This window comes from Corvus brachyrhynchos, unplaced genomic scaffold, assembly GCF_000691975.1.
Source record: "Corvus brachyrhynchos isolate BGI_N302 unplaced genomic scaffold, ASM69197v1 scaffold2703, whole genome shotgun sequence".
Taxonomy (NCBI): Eukaryota; Metazoa; Chordata; class Aves; order Passeriformes; family Corvidae; genus Corvus; species Corvus brachyrhynchos.
This window is the reverse complement of record NW_008237126.1, coordinates 2,779-10,474: the sequence shown is the minus strand read 5'-3', so window position 1 is coordinate 10,474 and position 7,696 is coordinate 2,779. Positions and strand designations below refer to the sequence as shown.

Below are 7,696 nucleotides of genomic sequence, written 5' to 3'. Positions count from 1 at the left end.
CCCGCTTTTTTTGTTAATTTTGTTTTGCTTTTACTTTAAAACTGGTTCTTTTTCCAAGATGTTATTACTTAGGATATATATTGCCCAATTTTTGTTGAGCATCTAAACCTTTCATATGAGGAACAAAGGCTTTTTCTGATGCCTTTAACTTTATTGTTTCATAAAAATTATCCTCCAGCAGTACCACAATCTTAGAACTCTGACTTATATTTGCACTGGATTGTTATTTGTCTTCTCACTATTGTACCAGCCTCGCACTTATTAACTTTGCCAGTTTTCCTTTTCTCCTTCCAAGAACCCATAAAAACCTGCGTAATTGGCACTGGAATTCCAAGATGTACCAAGCTCAGTGCAAAAAAGCAAAAAAATAAGCCACATTTTCAGGCTGTGCTGGATCCCATCAGAAAACTTCCAGCAAAAGGAGGAGAAAATGAGCTCTCTGTGGAGGACACACAAAAATTTTCAGTCTTCTACAGAAAAAAAGACTTTGTCAGCCCACAAAATTATATCTCCTAATATTAACATGTGACTGACCCACTAAACAGTGGTTATGAAGCCCCACTTTTTGTTATCACGAGTATCAGGTTTACAGTGGGGTGAGGAAAACTTTTAACTCAATACACTTTTAAAAATAAATAAATTTGAACTTTATCATTTTCTTCCCAGAAATATCACTCATTTCATTGAATAATATTGTTATTGATTTTTTTTTTTTTAGTCTAACATTCCTTAGATTGCAAATGTCAAGGCAATGTTATATGGGGAGATGCCTTTCTGAACCTTGAAAATGAGAGTCAGACTGAATTCTTTGAAAAATAGTGTTGCTGGAATATTTCCTTAAATTTCACTGGAATTATGTGCAAAAAACACTTTGTAAGGAAAAAAGGCAACACCCATTGAATTTTATTGTTAAAGATTATAGCACTTGATGAACCTCATGAGGGCCACTTACAGAGGCAAGTCAAGAAACTCAAGCAGCAGAAATCAAATATTTTGTTGGGAAAATAAAGGAAAAGACTGTTGGTGTGTGAGGAAAATAAACCTTATCAATATAAGAAAAAAAGAACCTTAAACTTTGTTTTAAAGGACTTGTTTGTACACAAATTGCACAAACAGAAAATTGTTCATTTAAATGTTTCTCTTTCTCAGCCAGGCAGGTTTTAACAGAAATCTGTAACAGGAAATTGAAAGAATTACTTTGCTCTTGTATTGCAGCCCCAATTGCAGGAATTTCTTATATTCCAGACATTTCCTTGGAAGTAGTATCACAATATATAAATAAAATCTGCAATCAGGGTACTGGAATTAACCCTGCTGAGGCACCTGGCATTGAGCTGCCAAGGGAAAGGAGAGCTGGGCTCTATGTTTGGTTTCAATCCCAGAAAAAATAGAGATTTTGGAGGAAAAGGCTGGCCAGAAGTGTCAGTGTGCAGCACAGGGGAGCTTCAGCACATCCCCCAGCATGAGGGGAGCTTCACAGAGGCTGGGGAGGCTGAAGGAAAAAGCCCAAGGGGAAGACTTCCAAGGACACAGAAGGGCAATCTCTTCTCTTTTCTGCTTTGAAGAGGAGAGAATTCTCATGGAAAGAAGCTATCAACCCTCAGAAGGGTAAAACTTGTTCCTCGGTGCTTTTCATGGAATCAATATGTGGGTATTTAACATGGCGAGAGTAACTCCAGATGCCTTTGTTCTTCATGGGGAAAAGGTGGGAGGGAATTATCTTCCAGCTGGGGAATGTCAGGCTGACCTCAAGTAGATGCCAAGGGGAAATAACATGGAACAAGGTTTCCTACCACCATAACCATCATGCTGAAAACCTTTGGCTCTGGGGAACCCCTGCATGGGAGAGGTGCCTGCAGTTTACACCATCTCCCCAAAGCCCACTGAGTCACACCAGATTTACCTTTTGTTATGCTAGGCTGTGGACAGAAATAAAAATGTGACTTACTTTTATTTCTTCTCTCTTTTTTCCCCTCTTCTCCACAGCTCATGTTGTCCAAGGATCACTGGCAGTGCATTTCCCAAAGTGACACTCCTTCACTATCCTTCCTATCCTGCTGGGAAGCAGTCACTTTGGCTGCTGAGCTGCACAGAACACTGCCCAGATTGCTGCCAAAGTTCCCAGGAAATCTCTCTCTTTCAGAACTAGAACAGGTTAACAGACAAAATCCAGCCCCTCTGTGTGCTGTGGTGGCTGCTGAGGAGCTGGAAGCCTGTCCCAAGTTTTACAGGAATATTCTTCACTGGAACTTTAACCTTGTATAATTGACTTTCAGAGCAATCCCTCCTCTCCCTCTGAGGTTCAGCCAAGCCTCAAATGTTTTCACTTTGTCCTGTTGGAACACCTGAGGTCCATTAATCACCACTGTCTGATCAAGGTAATTATTAATGGATGTCCCAGGCAGAAGTGACCCACCTGAATTTTAGGGTCACACATTTTCTTCAAGATGTTGTTGCTGCTGTATTACAAAGGGTAGCTCATTTTGAATTAAAAATATACAGTGAGAAACCTCTTCCTCCTTATACAAGGGCCATATGGCAAGACATAATTGCAATTACTTTGCCTTTCACCTTCTTTTTTCTAGTTAGTGTTCTGAAACCATCTATAAAACCATGCCCAGCTGAATTTGGCAGAGAGAGTCGTTTTCTGTAAATAATGTTAAATATTGAGGCTATATTATTAAGTGCTCATAAGTAGAACAGCATTTCTTTGAAACTTTTCCCTGCTGCTTACAAAATGAAGATGATGTCCAAGACAAGCCAGCTTGGAAATAAAACTTGTAATTTTCCTGGAATAGCCATGTAAAAGTCAGGTGTCTGCGCAACAATAGGTCACGATTCAGTCTGTTGATAATACTGCTATTAATTTTCCTTCATTTCATTTTTCTTATCAAGTATTCGCTTTCTTAATGATATTATTATTGGAAGGTACCTCAGTTATTGCTGTTGCTGCTGTTGTGCATCATGTTTTCATTGGAATTGAGAGAAGAACATCTTTATTTCAGAGAAGGGCTGCTACATGTGCAGTGTTTGTCAGTCCCCAAATCTTCCATTAAAAGTCAGGAATTGGTGATATCACCACAGGCACATAAACCTATTTTTTCAAAGGATATAGAAATTATAAAATCAGGATGCTTGCCTGGTACACACAGGGACATCTCTATCCTGTCTATACCATGAATGCATGCTTGTTTTTATGTCCCAGAGAGGAAATTTGATGTCCCAAGGAAAGAGAGTCAATAGGTACAAAGCAGATTATACTGTCTAAACATGGAATACAGACCCTGAACAGCTTGTAAGCACGCTTCTATCCTAAAACCCGAGAAAACAAATATAGAACCTAACAAAAATCCCCTCTGGACATGGCTGCTGCTCCTGAAGCGTGGTCAGATGAGTCACAGTGCTACAACATTAATATCAATTTGTTCTGAGAAGGCAGAGTAATGATTTTACTAATTTACAGTTTAAAATCACTTCAGCTTTAGCCCTTCCTGAAGCATTCTTCACCTGACAAAGTCCATCCTTCTTACATGGTTAACTGGGAGAAACTCCCTTTTACCCCTCCTCGTCGTGGGTGTGTTAATGTGACTTTGCTGCTCCCCAGAAGGATGAAGTTATATGCAACAAGGTTTTATGAAATTCCATTTATGATGTTGCAGCTTATAGATAAATGTATATAGATATTTTAGTGATAGAGCTCCATGGCTCTGTCGTGGTTGTAACCAAAGAATGTCTCTTTACCCCTCCTTGTGTGCTGAGAACTGAAACCATTCCTTTGGCAAATGGCAGGAACAAAAATGTCATTAGGAGCTGCTGCTGCGATGGAATTAGGGGATCACAGAATGTCCTGAGCTGGAAGGGATTGTGGAGTCCAACTCCTGCCCCTGCACAGACACCCCAACAAGGCCACTCCGTGCCTGGGAGCGCTCCCAAAATACCCCAGTGCTGCCATAACCAACCTCCAGCCTCAGGGAAGCTGAATCCCCACGCCCCTGTGCTGGGGCCAAGGTGTGAACGTGGGAACAGGTCCAGTTCAATGGGAATGAGCTGCAGTTGATTCGTGGCAGTAAATCCCAGGACACAGCAGAGGCAGCGCTCAGCACAGGGTTTAAATGGAGTGAGGTGAAGCTGGAGTGCTCTGATTAATTGAGATCCAGCTCTCTGTGGTGGGAGGAAAACCACGCTGCCACACCTGATTGCAGGAAGGAAGGGGGAGCTGATTAGGTTTATTAAACACTGACTCATTCAGGTGATGAATACAATTAAATAACACTATTATTCTGCAGGATTTTTGTTTGAGCTGCATCAAGGCCCAAAATAAACTCTGCGTCACACTAAAGAATTGTTGCTGGCCCAAAGAATGAGTAAAATATTAGCATTTAACAATTCATGGAAAAAATACGTGAATCGGACAAAAGGGATGAACTAATCTCACTGATGTTTTATTATTTTGCTTGATCTAAGGAGAGTTTGTAGTGATGGGGCTTCTAAAGCTGGACTGTGACATCATTAAGTTTTTGAAGTATGAAATCTTTGGCTTCAGCCTTGACACTGATATTAAACATACTGAATTCAGGACAAAAGTGGTGCAATGCTGATAGATCAATGCTTCTGTCCAAAGAAAAACTAGGAAAACCTACAAAATCTCTAAATAAATATGTGTTTTAAGAGGCCAGAATACATTCTCCAGAAATGGCAGTCTATTTTAATAAAATCTAAATATTTAATTCTTGGATTGATTTTACTTATTTAACAGGAACCAAATTGTACCAACACAGCTGTAATTTTTAAATGAAAATTCAACATATCTTTATTTGACAAGAATAAAACTAGAATTCTGTGTATTTTTATCAAAATTGCTACCTGTGTTTGCAAAATGTGTTCTGTCAAAACTGTCATATTTCCTCACAAGCCTGCTTGGAGAACAGTGTCTCCCATCAAGAAAAAATGACGAGCTGTAATATTTTAATCTACAATTATATACAGCACATATTTAAAATTAATGTTTCCTTCTGTCTGGATTTTGTGTTTAGTCTCACATCTCATTTTAAGGTGTAAATATTTTATAGGGTAAGTATTTTTAAGTGACAGTTGTAGTCATTATGAGAACTGCTGATTCTCTGGGGTTTTTTGTTGCCAGGGAATTTGTTGTTGATAAAGTCACGGAATCATGGAATGGTTTGGGTTGGAAGGGACCTTAAAGCTCATCTCATTCCCAGGGATCCAGGGGCAGCCACAGCTTCTCTGGGCACCCTGTGCCAGGGCCTCCCCACCCTCACAGGGAACAATTTCTTCCCAATATCCCCTCTAAATCTCCCCTCCTTCAGCTTAAAGCCAGTGTACGTTACTGACATTGAAAACACTAAGAATATTTATTTTCAGCTTTTTCTCTTTTGTCTTGTTAATGCACTTAATTTCTAACCTGGAAAAATTCCATCTCCAGTGCCAGTGGTTTAAAGTTTGTGGTCAGATTGGTTTTGGATACTGGTTTTGACCAAAATATGAATGAATTATATATTAATTTATATTATGTCAATTATATGTTAATTTATATTATACCCAAGTAGCATGGAATGCAGCATTCATCCCAGAGGAATGAGGCTGGCAGGGGCGCAACTTTCCATCTTTTCCAGACCAGCAACAGGGAAAACTGTTCTTGAAGACTCCTTTCCTAGAGGTTGAATGCCAGTAACAAGAGATTTTCCTTGGTTCTGATGCAGAAAAGATGCACAACAATGGTCTGACATTTAAAGACTTAATTTACTATTAGTAGCAGCATGAATGATTAAGACCTCTACAACAGGGAGAACTTAATTCAGCTTCCCCCCACCCTCACAAAATTATCTTTGCTGTTCCTTTCCACGCGTGGCTGATCCTCATCTGTGTAACTCCAGCACCCAGAGCCAAAGCTCAGCACAAGCAGATGGGTGGCATTTCCAGCACCGCGTAACCTGCACACGTTCAATACCATTTCCAAAATTGTTGTGCTGCAAAACATGCCCATCAGCTCAGCTGACCTTTCAGTCTCACTTTGGACTCATTTTAAGATTAATTATTCCATTTCTTGTGTTTGTGAACTGTGTTCTGCACCGAGGGTGTGCAGGCATGGTCCCTGTTTTCCTCACCTGCCAAACCACCTCCCCCGCACTGGCCAAAGAAAACGCAGCACTGCTTGTGCTTGTTGCACTCAGGAAAGTAAAACTACAGGCTTCTATTAAATGTCACTGCTGAAAAACAATTTACTTCATGGTTTTCATGGACAGTTGTGAAATGAGCCCCTAAAAACATCTCTGCAGTAATATCTGCTTTCAAATGCAAAACAAATTGTGAGCAAAGACGTGGTGATGTCAATGATATCACAGAGTTTGACACTTCTTATAAAGCTGGAGAAAACTGGGATCTGTTAAAGGATGTTATTTCATTAAGGAAAAGTTTAAAACTTCAAATGATAATGGTAAACTGAGACAGCAATGAAAACAGTTACTGTAGCAGTTATGCCATCATTGTTATGAATAATTATTAAATTATTTGTGAAAAACAACTATACCTGGATTAATGTCCTGAATATTATAGTTTCTGTCTAAAAAATCGTATGTTCCTTTAAGATTAATGACATTGCAGTATCTATTGTGCCTGAAACACAGAGTTTACTGCCGCCTGCAGATTCTTCTTCAGGAAAAAAAAGCTTTTAAGCTTTTAAGTTTTGGTGCAGGGCAAAAGGTGGCCCAGTGCCTGATGTTTCCCTGTGTGGATGTGCCAAACTGAGGCTTCGTCTGTTCAGCTGGAGAGGCTGAGCTTGGCAAGTGACACTTCTCCCTCACCCTCTTCCCCTCTGCTTCAAACAGTGTAGATCCTGCTTTGAGTTTCCCAATTCTGAAGAGCCCCCCAGCCACATTTTAATCTTTCCCAGCGAGCTGCCTGTGCTGAGTCCAGCAGCGTGCCCCGAGCTGGCTGATGTGCAGCAATCAATACTGGAGCGGCATCAGCAATCTCATTCAGGGGGGGCTTTCTCTCTCCTTTTTCAGGAGCAAAAGCAAGCATCTGATCTTTTCTCCTGATCCTTCAAGTGTGTGGATAATGATCAAAATAGTTATGAGGGATGTAAGCGTTTGGCTTCCCTTTAAAAGATGGGGAGATGCTGCAGCAACCTCACAGAACATCAAAAGCAGGAGCGGAACTACAGAAGTGCCACTGGATCACAGCAAAGCTCTGCCTTCTCTTTCCTTCTGGAGGATAAAACTGAGCAAAAACTTTGATTTGTTGCTTTTTCTCTATTGTTCTTCACTGACAGCAGAGTATTTTGTTCCAGCAATTGTTGGGTTTTGTTATTAGGAAAACAAGGTACGTGGCTGACATATTTCTGCATTGCTTCCCATTAATGCAGGGCTAAATCATTTAGTATGGCTGCATAACTTTGGGAAGGATGAAAGAAAAAGAGCAACAATCTATTGATCACTATAATCTCTTTCTCTCCATTTTTGTCTTCATTATTTCCCCCCAATTATCTATTCAATCCTTCTGTTTCATTGCTATTTAGATAAATAAAATAGAACAATCCTATGCAAATACTAGAATTTCTTAGAACTTTATAAAGAGGGGGCTATAAACATATATATTTTTATCCCTATGTATTTTTCAAACTAGCAACATCTTCACTTGAACGTGATCGACTTGACAAAACATAAATGTATTTCAT

The 7,696-nt window shown here is 39.8% G+C and overlaps 1 long non-coding RNA gene across 1 annotated transcript in view; it reads left to right on the top strand.

Moving 5' to 3' along the window:
* Positions 1-5,197, top strand: part of LOC108445320 — a 15,562-nt gene extending 10,365 nt beyond the window's left edge. Inside the window, exon 3 of the long non-coding RNA XR_001860137.1 lies at positions 1,987-5,197. This is a non-coding gene — a long non-coding RNA (uncharacterized LOC108445320). The remainder of the gene's footprint in view (positions 1-1,986) is intronic.
* Positions 5,198-7,696: the final 2,499 nt, after the last annotated feature.